General features: G+C 45.4%; 1 protein-coding gene and 1 long non-coding RNA gene across 2 annotated transcripts in view; one reads left to right on the top strand and one right to left on the bottom strand.

The window, feature by feature from the left end:
• LOC138287582 (uncharacterized) overlaps positions 1–5,254 on the bottom strand; it is a 337,458-nt gene extending 332,204 nt beyond the window's left edge. The window contains exon 1 of the long non-coding RNA XR_011202240.1: positions 5,194–5,254. This is a non-coding gene — a long non-coding RNA (uncharacterized lncRNA). The remainder of the gene's footprint in view (positions 1–5,193) is intronic.
• Positions 1–17,573, top strand: part of LOC138287581 (sodium- and chloride-dependent betaine transporter-like) — a 515,340-nt gene that overhangs the window by 302,535 nt on the left and 195,232 nt on the right. The window lies entirely within an intron of this gene.

Raw genomic sequence — 17,573 nt, forward strand, 5'->3', positions numbered from 1 at the left:
TTGGAAGCTAACTTGCGTATAAATAATTGTCTTCCTGTAAGCACAGTCCGGTGCAGTGTGTGGCAGCATGGGATGTCAGCAGAAGTGATGTCAGCAGAAGTGGGTGCCCACTTATGAGGTAATGCTCCGGGGCAGCAATACATTTACTGTTCCAGTGGCCTACAAATGTGTTGCCGAGTGAAAATGTCAACAATAATGGGGGGGGACGCGGAGAGAGAGACTCGCTCTAGTCTCTCTGCGGGTCTTTTCGGGACGACAGGAAGTGGCGCGGGTGCGCCAGGATTGGCGGACAGGTAAATGGGGGTGGCGTTAGGGATGGGTTAAAAGGGGGTAGAGGGGTGGGGTCGGCCTCTTTCCAGGCCGACCATTACAGGGAGGAAGTTTTGGACCACCCACCCGCCCTGCATAGAAGGTAGGCAGCAGGGAGAGGGTTGTCAAGGGTAAGGCGTGATTAGGTAGGTAGGGTTAGGTTTGACGTCAGTTAGGACAGGTGCGGTGCACAAGAGTTGGCAGGAAATGGGGGAGCGGGGAGAGCCAGATGTGGGCTTGTTCCCCCCTTCCAAGGGGAAAAATGAGGTGAAGGATCAGAATGGGGGGGAGGATTGTTTACAAACAAGGAGGGCATGGAAGGAAGAGGGGAGTGTCTAGGGGAGGGGATTGGAAGAAAGCTATTAGAAGAGAAGGAAGGGCATGAGGAAGCTTTTAAGTTGAAAGTTGGGCGAGAGGGATTTCATACAGTTCAAAGTTGTTGTTGTTTATGTTAAATCCTGTCCTAAATAAATGACCTTTTGCACTAGAAATGAGTGTCAATGTATGTTTGTCCCGATGACCGATAGCAAGGCTTCCGCACTGTATTTCGCTCGTATTTGGTTTGGTGTTCATTGGTCTTAGGCTGCTGTGAACTATTCACAGGATTTCCATGCTTTGAGGTGGAAATATGACTTTGATTATTCTGTATTACAGCAGACAGCGAGCGGTGCATCTAATGAACCTGCGAGTATGGCTACGTGTCTGGAAACTTGTATTTTTATAATGGTGCAGTTACAGGGGAAAAAATCAAGTCTAAAAAATAATGCCATTACCAGCAGATTCCACAAAGGACGTGACCAGGAGTGATGGATTTATCCGCATCGAGTGCCTGAGTGCTTATAAAATAATGTTATTCCACTATGAGCTATACAGATATATTTACTATTTGTGAGAGGCTCGTCTGATGCAACTTTAACATGTTCATGTACACACAGCTGGTATGATCATGTGGAAAACCTCTCCAGTGTAAATTGCATTAGTTTTTTTGCCAAATGTGGAGACCATTGCTGTTATTGCTATCAGAGGAAACTAATATGAGCAAACAGTATTCATGCCCAATTTGCACATTTCATTAGTTCATTTCACATGTTGTCCACTCCCTACTTTTAGCAGTGAAAATCTGGTTCAAACACCCGGTTCAAAAAGCGAACAAGGACATTGTGAGGCCACCTAGCGACTGGTGAAAAATGGTTGCAAATATGTGTGCATGTTGTGGCACTAAAGTCTGTGTCAAAATGACCAACAAATGTGCGTTTTAAATTATAGGTCTAAAGTCTTCAACCCGTTTCCAGGGTAAATTCCGATTTATATTGGGATTAGGTCGGAATGTATACATGACTATGTCTTGCAAAATTCATAAAAGTGGACACACATCCAATTTACGTACGCGATGAGATGTAGGTGTGCCTCTTGTATGTAATATTTGCATGAATTATGCAAATGTAAAGAATGGCAAACCCAGGATAGAAAGTGAGGTACCGGAAGAGGTGTTAGAGGTTTGCATGGGAATTGCAATGCAATGTAGTTCAACATTCAGAAGGCGGCGCTGTTTTTGGTATTCATAGACATGCAGGAATGCACTTGCAGTCATTTATGCCTCTACCATACATTTAAAAAAAGACCAGGCATGACTGGGGCCCTGTAGAAAATTCTATCAATCTGCTGAGTTAACAAGTTGTGCTTAGGTAGCAGTGTCATGAAAAGTAAAATGGAGTTCACAAAAAATATGAAGTATAAAAATCATTTTATATTTTTCCTAAACATATGTATGCATAAAGGACATTTTATGTACTCACAAGCATGCAAGATTAGGAAACAGGTATATCAATATACGCGAATACCACAACACACATCAATTACAACAAGAGCACTTTCTGCATTTAGTGATTGTGGATTTGTAAACAATAAGGGCCAGATGTAGGAAGGCTTTTGCGCCTCGCAAACGGCGAAAAACGCTGTTTGCGAGGCGCAAAAGCCCTTACGTGATGCAGAAACATATTTAGCGAGTCGGTACCGACTCGCAAAATGTGTTTCCGACTCGCAAATACGAAGGGGTGTTCCCTTCCTATTTGCGATTCGCACCGCGATGAAGAGTTGATTTGTGACCGCGAAAGCGGTCGCAAATCAACTTACAGTTACCATCCACTTGAAGTGGATGGTAACTCATTCGCAAACGGGAAGGGGTCCCCTTGGGATCCCTTCCCCTTTGTGAATGCTCACAAAATTATTTTTTCAGAGCAGACAGTGGTCCTAAGGACCACTGCCTGCTCTGAAAAAAACCGGAAAAAAAAGGTTTTGGTATTTTTTCTATTTGCAGCTCGTTTTCCTTTAAGGAAAACGGGTTACAAAGAGAAAAAAAAAACTGCTTTATTCAGAAAGCAGTCACGGACATGGTGGTCTGCTGTCTCCAGCAGGCCACCATCCCGTGAGTGCCTAGACTCGCTATGGGGTCGCAAACTGCGACCCACCTCATAAATATTTATGAGTTGGGTTTTTGCGACCCCATAGCGAGTCGCAGAAGGTGTCTGAGACACCTTTCTGCATCGCAAATTGCGAGTTGCAATTTGCGAGTCGCTGTGACTCGCAAATTGCAAGTCGCAATTTGTCACTTACCTACATCTGGCCCTAAGAAACTACACCTAAGCTCAGGAAACCTTTGTGCATGGCACAATTCACCTTTTACTTTCAAGGGTCGATCCTATGCTGTTTTGCCTAACCTTAATTACTGGCATGTAGCAGCTACTCTGCAAAGAGGTTGGAATGATATCCAACAAGATATAAAATTGCTTTAAGGAATATGAATTTCAGGCTCCTCGTGTAACTTCACACTTTGGGCCTGATTCTGATTCTGGCGGGCGGCGGAGGCCGCCCGCCAGAATTCCGCCCTCCAAAATACCGCGCCGCGGTCAAAAGACCGCGGCGGGTATTTCAAGTTTTCCCCTGGGCTGGCGGGCGGCCGCCAAAAGGCCGCCCGCCAGCCCAGGGGAAAACGACCTTCCCACGAGGATGCCGGCTCGTAATCGAGCCGGCGGAGTGGGAAGGTGCGACGGGTGCATTTGCACCCGTCGCGTATTTCACTGTCTGCCAAGCAGACAGTGAAATACTTGTAGGGGCCCTCTTACGGGGGCCACTGCCGTGCCCATGCCATTGGCATGGGCACGGCAGGGGCCCCCAGGGGCCCCGCGGCACCCCCTACCGCCATCCTGTTCATGGCGGGTTTCCCGCCATGAACAGGATGGCGGTAGGGGCTGTCAGAATCCTCATGGCGGCGGAGCGCGCTCCGCCGCCATGAAGGATTCCCCCGAGCAGCGGTAAGTCGGCGGGAGCCCGCCGACTTGCCGCTTCTGACCGCGGCTGAACCGCCGCGGTCAGAATGCTCGTGGGAGCACCGCCAGCCTGTTGGCGGTGCTCCCGTGGTCGGTGGCAGGGTCAGAATGACCCCCTTTGTGTCAGTTAGCAAGGGTAAGAGGGCAAAGAGTGCGTGTTTGAAATGCACCATATTGGCATATTTTTACAGGGTCTGTGCTCAGACTCTGTAGTCCCTGTCACAGAGCATGATTTGCTAGGCCACAAAACTGGCTTAAGCCACTGACCCCGAAGAGCTGACAAGACCACTTGCTTACTCTGGCTCTAAACGTGGAGTCAGGAGATGTCCTAACAGTGCCATTTCTTCTCCTTTCGTCTGGTCGAGTTGATGATAATGATCCAGCACTGGCCCGATTTTTAAATCTGGGGTATGATTAATATTTTCTTCTCAGTTCTGAGGGATGAGGAGACCATGCATCAAATATTAAAAGCAATTACAGTGTAACTCAGTGGGCCTCACACTGAGGGCCAGATTTCTCAGGCCATAGCGCCACCGGAGCATCACTTCTAGTGACGTTCAGGTGGTTCTGTGCAGTGCACCATATTTACAAGATGCATTCTGCAGCACACATAGAAAGAGCAAAAGACCATGAATGGTTGTTTATGTGGAGGAAGGCGTCCCTTCGTGCACATATACAATCATTCAAAAATGACGATGTGGTACTTCTGTGTGTGTTGCATTCTACAGCATACATAGAAGTACCAAATCGCCATTGTAGATTGTTTATGTACAGGAAGGGACAACTTTCTGCACATAAACAATCACTCCTCTCAACACAGACACCCTTGCACTATGGTGCAAGAATGCTTGCGTTGGCGCAAGCTGCTTAATTTAGCACCTGCGCAGGCGGGAAAGCAGGGGTTGCTCTGTATTCTTGTAAATACAGTGATTCCTGCATTTCAAATCTGGCGTGGCGCTGCTATCTTTGGTGCAGCACTGTGCTGCGCCAGTAGGTTGTAGTTCTGGCCCTAAGTCTCAGAGACCATCTTAGAGTTTCAAAGGGCTTTATTACAGACTCAAAGTCAAACTTACATAAATGAGTCTCAAAACCATAATAAAAGTGTACAAAATCACCCAAGGAGAGTAAAGTGTTGCACAATTTTACATTTTACAAGCATATGGAAGACGAGTATCTCAAAAGCAATTATGTAGAGAATCAGAAACAACGACTGATGTTTAAAATGTAAAATCAAATTCTCCTGCCTAACCATTGAATCTAAGTTCTTAGCTATTTTAATACTAAAGATTTCAGAGGAAAAGGTCAGCAAACAGAACTTCTGTAGAAGAGAGGTGCAGCGCATGAAGCCACAAGAGAATCTTAAGTCTAAGAGATATATCTCAGCAGGGTCTACTCTCAGCAAAGGACAAAGGTAATTTGGCTTTTCCACTAGCTAAACCACACTTACATCTCAATCCTTCCAGACGCTTACATCATTGCAAAAACTTCCTTACTGAAAAACAAAGCTTTAAATTAAGGTTAATTGACACTTTAACTTTCTGAAGCCTTCTGCACTGACCTTGTACACCCTCGCACTATCAGGAATTTCAGAAAAGTTACAACCATCATCCCAGGTTACTCCTTTTGTCCTTGTGGCACTTCTCGCAGATTATCTTATTTTTCAAGCACAATGGGCTCCTCATGAATTCAGTCCTGCATCCTGACACCTGCAGCACGTAGAAAAACATGCAAAAAAAGTTCATGTCGAAGATTAGGCACAGAAAAAATATGTGTGGCCTTCACTCCCGCCAAGCTAATGAAACATGAATATACATTCAGTTTAAATGAAGTCTATTGCTTATGATGAAATTCAAAATGATTATATAGAATAATACTTCTAAAACATTATAACATAACATGCCTTCAAAATGATGATCAAATGTAGCTTGCTTAAAACGTTACATCCAACTGCGTACATTATTTGTATGTATTACAGTGCATCATTTAAATGAAAACATGTCTTCACGTTATGTAGAAAAATAACCACCCTTTCACATTTATGTATAATAGGCATGGTGGCACCGCAAAACTACGCTTTCTCAACCCTCCCTCTGATGACTTGTAGAGTAATCACAAATCCCTTTTCATTCTGGAATGAGACTCATTTAAACCTGATTGTTTTTTTTTTTACAGTTTTCACCTTGAATACTCCATGTGCTTCATATCATCATAAAATTTACACTATTTTCCAGCTCAACTTCTGACCCTTGTAAATTCTTCTTCTCTGCCGAAAGATTTGTATCCAGCCCACAAAACTATTGCAGCTATTGTAATGACAACAATGGCCTTAACACAGAACCTACAACTCCACTTTTCAAGTTACTAAACCATCTGGCTATAGCAGGAAATCCATCTCCAATAGCTTCCCATGCACCAGTCGCTTCCAACTCATTCAAATCCTGAACCCTGGAAAATTCTGGATATACTTCTGCAAATCCTTAATTGTATCCAGATTATAGGTACAACGTTGTTGAAACTTCAAAATTGGACAGACACCGCCCTCTTTTTCAAGCAGCAAATCTAGCGCAAGACGATTTTGCAAAACCATTGATCTTATCGTTACCATCTCTGTGTTTATCAACAACAATGAATTTTCTGTGGTAGTCGCTAACTTATTCACTATTGTAGACAGCTTTCTAATCTTCAGATCATTTGAAATCAGTCCCACTGAAGGAATCAATGCACCAAAAATATCTCCCACTATTTCTGCGGCACTAGCTCCTTGCTTAGTTTTGTGTTTCATCTCCCACGCAGGATCTTCAAGATGTTCCACATGATAGATCTTTGGAAACACTATCGCTAGATAACACATACCACGCCATCCTTTCGGCAACTTAAAATATGCACACTGTCCATAGATAAAATACACTCCAGGCATCACAAGATCCTTTCCATCCCAAAGAAATTCATTCTTTCCTCTGACATCAAAAGCATGCTCACAATCACTCTTCCCTATGAATAACGGATCTACATAGCTCTGATCAATATGTATGCACAACTATCCTTTATGCTGCCAGTCTAAAGGTAAATCTGATAAATTCCCTTGCACGTGACATTCTAGTTCCTCCTTCTTCCATTGGTGATGTGATCTAAGGTCTAATTTCTTCTCAATCTCAGTCATTGAACAGGTCAAACTGTGTCTATGTGCATGTGTGCAGTGTCTAACGGTTTCAGTGGAAAGAAATATTTCCCTGCAAGCTCTGCTCCTTTAAAATAAGGATTCTTATTTAGATGCATTAACAAAGGAACTTCTGGCAATACAAGGTCATAATTTGAGAAATAATATTGAAAACTTCCCTCAATATAAAATATGCTTAACAGCAGACTGCAAGAAATACCGTAGGTTAACCGGATATGATGATATGTGATACCTTCTGACACAGAAGCAGGTAACTGTGTACAAACATAACAGTCCCTAGAGTTAATTGTATCAACATACTTGTGTAACAATTTAAAATATACAATTGCTAAATAATCTCCGCTAGACTCATCTAAGCGTAATGCTTTCTCGTCTAACATATAGTAATTATTGCCTGAGGACTAATAGTTTGTGGAATAACACTAGGGGTTAGCTACTCTACAGGATGTTTAGGGGAAAACGCTCCTTTTAGCAACACTACTAATACTACTAGAAAAATAAGTGATAAAGCACCTAACATGTATATACATATATTTTTCTTACTTAGCTCCATTACGTCTTTTAAATCAGATCTTTTTCTTTTCAAATATGTACAGCAGCAGCCGCAAGTATTGTTTCATTGCTTTCACCAATGCAAACAGCAAACAGAGTTCAAATGTTCAAAGTTTGTCTAGCAGCAATGTATAAATCTTCGTGCGACTTTGCTAGTCCTACTCTGTGTTCTTCTAAATGACAACCCTTATTCTTCCTCTACTTTGGCCTAGGTACTCTTATCAGGTCCCTATCCCAGTCAATGTAAATGTCTTTAACTTCAACATAAGCCAAGCTCATCGATGACAATGAGCAGTCAATATGCAGTTCAACTACTACGTTTAGTCCATGACAGTTCATCCGAACCAGTATCTTGATGTCAAGATTCCCAGAACTCTTTATCTGTGACTGTGTCATTTACAAAGTAGGTCCACTCAGGTGAAGAATACTTGCAACCAGGCACTCTTGTTCTCCTTGACCTTCTCAGTGCCACACTTTCATCTTCACTTTCACTCAGGTCTGAACTTTCTGTTTCTTCAGCAATCATTGGTGGCACTCGTTCTTTAGACACACTCACTTTTCCCCATTCTTGTTTTCTAGGCCAACTGTCTCCAGTTTCATCTCGCTTTCTCTCAGCACTAGTCTCTTTCAGGGTCTTGTTCTTAGTCCGACTCATTCACCACGGGACAAAGTTCATTTTTCTCTGTTTTGGTCTCAATTGTGTCTTGTGCAAGAACCCCTTCTGCACAACCAAGTGCTGGTTCAAGGTCAGTTTGGTCCCTGACAGCTTGGCTGACCTGCTCCTTTTGTTTCTTTCGTACCACTGGCTCTGCTGGAACAGGCGCTGTCTTATACAGAGGTCACTCAATTCTGCAAATGTGGAAGGGGTGGATCCAGTTGGGGAGACCTCTACAGTTCACAGCACTTGTGGTAACAAGGATCACCTGGTATGGCCCACGTTAATGAGGCTCCAGACATGATTTCTGATGTGTTTTTTCAGCAAGACTGAATCGCCGGGATTTAGGGTCATGGCACTGCTCTTGATTCCGAGGTGTTGTTGCTGCTTCCTCCTGATGAGACACAGAATGCACCACATCAGCTAGTCCTTTGTAATAGTCTAGGACCATATAATCAGTAATGTTCACAAGTGCATTGCAGGAATCGCTGGCAGTCTCATCACTCTCCCCTTTATGATCTCATGGAAGGACAGACCAATCTTTTGATCAGGTACACTCCGAAGGCTCATCAACACAAAAGATAAAGCATCAGGCCATTTCAATAATGTCAAAGCACACATTTTTGTCCATCTGGATTTCAGCGTACCAGTGACTTGCTCCACAAGACCAGAAGCCTCTGGTCTGGTTACAATGCTGTTAGACTTTTCATCCTTGGCGTGGTCTCCTTTAACTTTTTTCCTCTATTTCCCAGGTTGTTGATGTGTGCTGGACTCTGATTTTGCTGTTGTTGTTACTCTGGGCACTTTCCCACTGCTAACCAGTGCTAACGTGCAAGTGCTCCTTTACAAAAATGTGTATGTAATTGGCTTATCCATGATTGGCATATTTGATTTATTAGTAAGTCTGTAGTACAGTGCACTAGAGGTGCCCAGGGCCTGTAAATCAAATGCTACTAGTGGTCCTGTAGTACTAGTTGTGCCACCCACATAAGTACCTCTGTAATCGTGTCAAAGACCTGCCACTGCAGTGTCCGTGTGTGCAGTTTTAACTGTAAATTCGACTTGGCAAGTGTACCCACTTGCCAGGCCTAAATCTTCCCTTTTCTTACATGTAAGACACCCCTACGGTAGGCCTTAGGTAGCCCCAAGGGCAGGGTGCAGTGTATGGGTAATGTAGGACACATAGTAATGTGTTTTATATGTCCTGACAGTGAAATACTGCAAAATAAATTTTTCACTGTTGCAAGGCCTGTCCCTCTCATAGGTTAACATGGGGGCTACCTTTAAATCTGATTAAAATGTAGATTCCCTATTGGAGCGGATAGACATGCAATGTTTTGGGTCCCTGAGCTCACAATTTAAAAATACATCTTTTAGTAAAGTTGATTTTAAAATTGTGTGTTTGAAAATGCCACTTTTAGAAAGTGAGCATTTTCTTGCTTATACCATTTCTGTGACTCTACCTGTTTGTGGATTTCCTGTCTGGGTCAGTTTGACAGTTGGGATGGTTGCACCTCACACTAGACAGTGACACAAAGGGAGCAGGGGTGTTGTCTGCATTTCCTGATGAGACATCTGTGCTAGGAGGGAGGGGAGGAGTGGTCACTTACACCATAAAAGGGCTGTGCCTGTCCTCACACAATGCAGTCTCCAACCCCCGGTAAGTGTCTTGGGCCTGTCCTGGGCAAGGCAGGATTTCACATTCAAGAGAGAATTTGCTTTGAAGTAGGCCTACTCCAAAGGAGAAATTGGGTGTAAGAAGGGCACCCAAAACCACAGACTGTAGAACACTTCTGGAAACCAAGAGGAACCTCTGCCTGGAGAAGAGCTGAAGAGCTGAGGAAGAAGAGCTGCCCTGCCCGTGACTGTGCTTTGTGGCGCTATCCTGCAGTTGCTGCTTCTGCCAGAGTAATAGAGCAAAGACTAGACTTTATGTGCCTTCCATCTTGTGAAGATCTCTAAGGGCTTGATTTAGAGCTTGCCTCCTGTTGTTTGAAGTCTCGGGGACAGCAAAGACTTCTCTCTGCCAGCACCTGGAGTCTCTGGAGAGACTCCTACTCTGCCAAGTGGTGCCCATGTATTTCCTGGGACCCTGAATGGAGAAGTTAGCAGCCTAAGAGGAGGAAATCCACGCACAGAACGCTGTGTGGGGAAAAGATCGAAGCAACTCCGATCTGCGGCTGAAAAATTGACGCGCCTCTTGCTTCGCAGCTGAAAATCGACGCTCGCCTGCAACACGACCGAAGAATCACCGCAAGGAGCTTAAGAAATAACGCTCAGCATCGCTGACGGAGGCTGGTGAGATCGCAACCCGAGCTGCGTGGTTTTCGGATCATTGTGCGGCTGGATTTCCGACGCAAACACTGCTGGGTGTGTAAAAACAATGCAAGGCCTGCCCGGACCCAAGAGTGCTGACCGGATCGACGCATCGCTCTCCTGCAGAGAGAAGAAACAACGCGCCCGACCTGATGAAAGAAGAAACGAAGCAAGGTCTCCCTTGTGAGTGAAATCGACGCATCAATAGCCCTTTTTGATGCAGACTCACCTGTGCAGGGTTATTTTTGACGCAGCCAAGGTACATTTTCATGCTAACAGTGTTAGTGTGTGTTTAAAACTACATGAATGCTCTTTTTGCATTTTAATTGATAACTTGACTTGTGTATTGTGGATTTTTGTCGTTTTGTCTTGTTTTGTTTAGATAAATATTTCCTATTTTTCTAAACCTTAGTTGTGTAATTTTGTAGTGTTGTCATTAAGTTACTATGGGGGTCATTTTGACCTCGGCGGTCTTTTTTCAAGACCGCTGAGGGACCGCCGTGCGGAAGACCGCCAGTGCAGGCGGTTTGCCGCTCGGCCTATTATGAACGTTGGCAGCTCTCCGTCCCTTTACGGACGGAGAGCCACCAACAGCCATACTGGCGGGAGGCGGGGAAGTGGAGGTTGCTCCACCTCCACCGCCACGCCAACAGACACCGCCCAGCGAATCACATCCTGTGATTCGCCATGGCAGTGTTCTGTTGGCGGTGTGGTGTCGGCGGAGCTGCCCCCATGGCTCCCGTCCCCTCCCGGAGGATCGACAGACCAGGTAAGTCGATCGTCCGTTAGGGGAGGGGGGTGGGGGGCTGTTGGGTGTTGTGTGCATGCGTGGGGGTGTGCGTCTGAGTATGTGAGTGCGTTTATGCTTGTGGGGGTGATGCGTGTTTGGGAATGAGTGCATGTATGTCTGTGGGTATGTCTGTATGGATGTGTGCGTGTATGCTAGAATGTGGTGTGTGTGTCTGACTGTGTGTTTGGATGTTGGCATGTATGTCGGGGTGTGTGCGTGTGTGTGTTGGTGGTGCCTGCATGCGTGTCGGGTGTGTGTGAGTTATGTGATGTTGGGGGTCGGGTGGGGAGGGGGGCCCTGCCACCTTTGGGGGTGGCAGGGGTGGTGGGGGGTGTAGGGGAGGGAGTCGGGGTGGGGGTGAGGGGTTGGGGAGACCCCTATCAGTGCCAGGGAAGGAATTCCCTGGCACTGATAGTGCTTACCGCCATGGATTTCATGGCGGTTCAAACCGCTGGAAATCCACGGCGGTAAGCCGGGTCCACATACCGCCGGCGGTATAGTGACGGCCGCCGGGCTGGAGACCCAGGTCTCCAGCCCGACGGTCGTCTCCGCCCTGGCGGGCGGAACCGAGAACCGGCGGATGACCTTGGCGGTAACCGCCATGGTCATAATTCCACAAGGTAAGACCGCCAGCCTGTTGGCAGTCTTACCGTCGGTTCTCTGCCTTCCGCCAGGGTCATAATGACCCCCTATGTGTGTTGGTACAAATACTTTACACCTAGCACTCTGAAGTTAAGCCTACTGCTCGTGCCAGGGGTTAGCTGAGGGTGATTCTCTTTAACCCTGACTAGAGTGACGGTCCTTGCATGAACAGGGGATAACCTGACTGTGAACCAAAGACCCCATTTCTAACAAATGCAATCACTGTTCCATCTGCAGTGCTCTGCACAACAATTTTAGGACCTCATTATTAAGATGAGTTCCTCCATCTGATTCCAGAGAGGTTGGTATACCAAATCTGGGGATGAGTTCCCTCCACAACAGTTTAGCCACAATGAGGCTATCATTATGCCTAGTTGGGTATGCTTTGACCCATCGGGAAAAGATGCTTACAATGACCAAAACATACCTCAATCCATTGCACAGAGACATCACAATGAAATCCATCTGAATTCTGTTAAAAGGCCCTCTTGACCTTTCTATGTGACTCAGTGTGACTGCAGTTTTCTTTCCAACATTGTTCTGTTGACACACAACACATCTATGACACAACATTTCAGCCATCAACCTAAATCTCAGAATGGCCCAAGTCTGCCTAGACTGTAGTGTCTTTACCAACATGGGCTAGATCATAGAAATACCTAACCATAGGAAGTAACAGACTATTTGACAACACTGGACGTCAATCCATTGAACTCAAATGTCATCATCTCTTTTAACACAACCTGCTGTTCTTTCTCAGACACTTCCTCTTGAAGCCTTTTCACTGTATCCCAAGTATCAACTGTTGTCAACAAGAGTTTATAGTTAGTCTCATCCATTCCCTCATTTGTCAGCGCAGCATTTGGCAACTTCATGGATGTTTCTATTACCCACAGACACATGATCATCTCCAGAATCACGTGCAGGGCACCTAACCACTGAGATTTGTGCAGACAATTGTAATGCATCAAGGAGGTTCTTTACTTGTTCGCCATTCCGGATCATAGATCCAGAGGATGTCATAAATCCCCTCTCAGACCACATTTGTCCAAAGTCATGGACAACACCAAAGATGTACTGACTATCAGTAAAGATTGTCACTTTCAATCGATCAGAGACACAACATGCTCTAGTAAGTGCAATCACTTCAGTAACTTGAACTGAGAATATTCCTTGAAGCCAGGAATCTTAAACCACTCCAGAAAGAGTACATCCAGCATATGCTGCTTTCAGACTTCCATCATCATCTCTCAAACATGAACCATCAAGATAAAGGACATAATCAGATTCAGGAAATCGTTCATCTCAGATGTCTGGTCTTGGCTTAGTGCATAGATCAGTAACACCTTGACAATTGTGGTCCCATTCACAATCTTCAAAACTGAGTAGCAGGATTCAGAATTCCACAGCGTTTAATCCTCACATTCTCTGCAGCTAACACAAAATACTCATACTTGGTAAATCAGCTGCTAGTAAGATATTCTGTTCTGGTTCTAGTTAGCAAAAGCTCAACTGAATGGGGCATGTATACAGTTAATGGGTGACCCATAACAATATTCTCGCACCTCTCAATGCTTGTACTAACTGCTGCTATAGATTTTAGGCACCAGGCAAAGCAGAAGCAACAGGATCTAATGTGGCTGGAAAATATGCCACTGGTCTCTTAGCATTTCCTTGTGTTTGAGTCAGCACTGAGAGAGCACAGCCCTTCCTCTCACAATAAATCTTTTGCAGAAAAGTACAAAAGATTTATTATAATGGAGCATCCCTAGAGCCAGGGCACGACAGAGACGTTCTCACAGGTCTAGAAATGCATCAAGACAATCGTTATCCCATGGTACCGGATCAGGCACATCCTTCTGCGTCAGCCTCTGTAAAGGCTTAGCCACCAGGGAAAAGTTAGATATCCAGTGTCTAGAGTAGCCCACCATTCCCGAAAAATCCTGACTTCTCTTTGTGTAATTGGCAGACTCATTTTCAGTATGACTGAGATTCTCTCTTGTGACACTTTTCTCGCTCCGTTTTTTAACAGTATTGTAACTTTCCTGTGGACACTTTCTGTCGATTCTTGGCTGGGTGGTTCTGGAATGCAATGGTATCCTGTTTTCTAGCTTTTTGAGTATTCAACGCTACCATCAGGTTGTCGATATGCTGGATCAGGACTAAATTACAAGTCATAACCAAAGATTCCAGATTTTTCTTTAGAATCTTGTTAGAAATGGGGTCTCTAGTAGGTAGTTGGTTTGCACCCTGTCCAAGTAGGGACCCTCACTCTAGTCAGAATAAGGGGGAACCCCCGCTCTGATAACCCCTGCTCACCCCCTTGGTAGATTGGCACGAGCAGTCAGGCTTATCTCAGAAGCAATGTGTAAAGCATTTGCACATAACACACAGTAATAAGTGAAAACACTTCAAAAGGACATCACACCAGTTGTAGACAAATTGCCAATATTTATCTGTGTTAAACAAGACCAAAACAATAAAAATCCAACATACAGTGTTAGAGATATGCATTTTACAAGATGTACTCAATATACAGTTCCTTGAAGTCGATAGCTCCTCCTGGGGCTATCACCACGTCGTGATCAACAATACCTACAGTTCAGGCTAGCTGCAGCGTTGCAGGTCAGCTAAGATGTTATGAAGACCAGCAAAACAGTACCTTTGGAATTGCATGGCATTGTGGTCCTCGCGGTGAGCTCCGGAGAGTGGTGTCGCTGATGTTGCGCTGTCGGTTCCGGAGTCAGTGCATGGGTCGTCAGGGCCCTTGAAGTCACACACGTTGCAGATCAAACTCCGGGCTGATAAAGTCAGGAGCGCTGGCATGGATGGCATCGGGGCTGTGGTGCGAAGCGTGATGATGTGATGTGCGGTGTCACCAGGTCACGGTGCAGGCAGCTTCGGTGTCATTGCAGAAGCGCTGTCGTCGGTAGGCCCAAGCCGGCGGTGTAGGATGGGAGGGTGCTTCGTGACCTTCACAAGCGGTATCCTCAGGCCACGGTATAGGCAGGGAGGCCTGGTGACGACACTGAAGTGAATGGTGCTGGCGTCGGTAGACCGGGGCTGCGGTGCGGGACAGGATGGTGCTTCGTGTACTTCACGAGCGGTGTCCACAGGCCACGGTGCAGGCAGCTGCATCAGTGTCAGCAGGAGCATTGTCGTTGGGAATGCCCAGGCTTTGGTGTGAGCAGGTGATGCCGGAGTGCAGGGCCCACAGGTTGCGGTGTGAACAGTGGCTCGGTGAAGTCGTCCAATGACGGTGTCAGTGAGACCAGGGTCGTGGTGCGAAGCGGAGCAGTGCGGCTCCTTGCAGCTCCATGCGGCGTCTGCAGGTCACGGTGCACGGCCAGTGGCTTCGGTGGTGGCAGAGCAGTGGTTTCTCCTCTTGAAAAGCACAAAACACACAGTTCCCGGTGCTGCAGGTCGAGTAAACTGAAGTCTTTGGTTTCCCTGAGACTTCAAACAGGAGGCAAGCTCTACTCAAAGTTGGAGAACTTTCTCAAGCAGTACACACAGCAAAGTTCACCCTTTGAACTCTTTTCAGGCAGAAGCCACAACTGCAGGCCGGTCCAAAAGAGCAATCCAGCAAAGGTACAGACCTCCAGCTCTTCAGCTCTTCTCCTGGGCAGTGATTCCAGAAAGATTCTAAAAGTCTGGGGTTTTGGGTCTTCTTCTTATACCCCTTTCTGCCTTTGAAGTTGGCAAACTTCAGAGCAAAGTCTATAGTGTTTGCAAGATCCTTCCTTGTCCAAGCCAGGCCCCAGACGCACACCTGGGGGTTGGAGACTGCATTGTGTGAGGGCAGGCACAGTCCTTTTATGTGTAAGTGACCACTCCTCCCTCCACTCTAGCTCAGATGGCTCATCAAGCTATGCAGGCTACACCCCAGCTCCCTTTATGTCACTGTCTAGAGGAGAGGTGTGAACAGACCAACTGTCAAACTGCCCAGATGGGGAATCCACAAACAGGCTGAGTTACAGAATGGTTTAAGCAAGGAAATGCCTACTTTCTAAAAGTGGCATTTTCAAACTCACAATCTAAAAACCAACTTCACTAAAAGATGTATTTTTAAATTGTGAGTTCAGAGACCCCAAACTCCAAATTTCTATCTGTCCTCAAAGGGAATCTGCGCTTTAAAGTTATTTAAAGGCAGCCCCCATGTTAACCTATGAGGGTGATAGGCCTTGCAACAGTGAAACCTGAATTTGGCTGTATTTCACTGTTAGGACATGTAAAATGCACCAGTAAACGTCCTACCTTTTAAATACACTGCACCCTGTCCATTGCGCTACCTAGGGCGTACCTTAGGGGTGCCTTCCATGTACCAAAAGGGAAGGTTTGGGCCTGGCAAGTGGGTACAGCTGCCAGGTCGAATTGTCATTTTAAAACTGCACGCGCAGACACTGGAGTGGCAGGTCTGAGCCATGTTTACAGGGCTACTAATGTGGGTGGCACAACCAGTGCTGCAGGTCCACTAGTAGCATTTGATTTACAGCCCCGGGTGCACCTCTAGTGCACTGTACTAGGGACTTACTAGTAAATCAAATATGCCAATAAGGAATAAACCAATCAACAATACAATTTACACAGAGAGCATATGCACATTAGCATTGATTAACAGTGGTAAAGTGCCCTGAGACCTAAAGCCATCAAAAACTGGTCAGAAAAATTAGGAGGAAGGAGGCAAAGAGATTGGAGATGACCCTGCAAAAAAGGTCCAGGTGCAACAAATCTTATTAAAGATCAATGGCAATTCAGTATACCCTTGTGCGACACAACACCTTGTTAAGAACCTGTTTCCAAGCTGGAATATAAAGAGGAACTGACTTTCCTCATGCAACAGAATCGAAAAGAAGGTCTGGCACAAGTCAATGACAGTGAACCACTCAGCCTCACATGGAATCTGAAACAATATTACAGCTGGATTCGGTACAACGGGGCAACAAGGAACAACAAGGTTATTTATTTTCCCTAATATCTTGCACAATTCTGTTTTTGCCACTTGGTTTATGAAGACCCATAATAGGAGAGTTACAAGGACTTCCCATTATCTCCTTCAGAATTCCCTGCTGTATCATGGATTCGATTACAAGAGTTATTCTAACAATCGTTTTGGGAGTCAAGTTATATTGTGGCGTTCTTGGGACTTCAACATTAGGTTTAACAGTGACTGAGACAGGTTCTATACCTTTGATCAGTATGATGTCTTGTCCCGAAAAATCCCACACATGTTTGACAGTCTCTCTCAAATTTGAGGGCAAATCATCCAGTGTTAGCAATACCAATAACATGCAACAAAATTCACGTTTCCTTAATTTAAAAGCAGCATCCTCATCTTGGGTTTGCACTTCTATTCCAGCTGGAGTACAGACGATACCACAATTCATCTTGGAGAACAAATCTCTTACCAAGAGATTCACTGCACTGCGATCACATACTATGAACTTGTGTTTATCCTCAAAAGATCCTATTTTCATTGACAATGGGGCAGTTTCTTGGGCTAACATTTATTTATTCTCTACACCAGCAACCTGGATCATTTTTCTGGAGAGGGGTAGGTTTGGAACTTCTACTGTTCTCAGAGTAGCACCAGTGTCAACTAAAAATAAGACTGGATGGCCATCCACTTCACTATCTATGAATGGTAGACCAGGTCTACCGCTAAGGCTGCGCCAAGTATGCAGCCTTCCTCCCCTCTCAGGCACCATCAGACTGTTCAGAGCTATTTCTCTCAACTAAATCAAACAAGGGAAACTGTTGAAACATTATTATCTTGTGTCTGGTTCCCATGCATTCTCAAACCTG

This window comes from Pleurodeles waltl, chromosome 4_1, assembly GCF_031143425.1.
Source record: "Pleurodeles waltl isolate 20211129_DDA chromosome 4_1, aPleWal1.hap1.20221129, whole genome shotgun sequence".
Taxonomy (NCBI): domain Eukaryota; kingdom Metazoa; phylum Chordata; class Amphibia; order Caudata; family Salamandridae; genus Pleurodeles; species Pleurodeles waltl.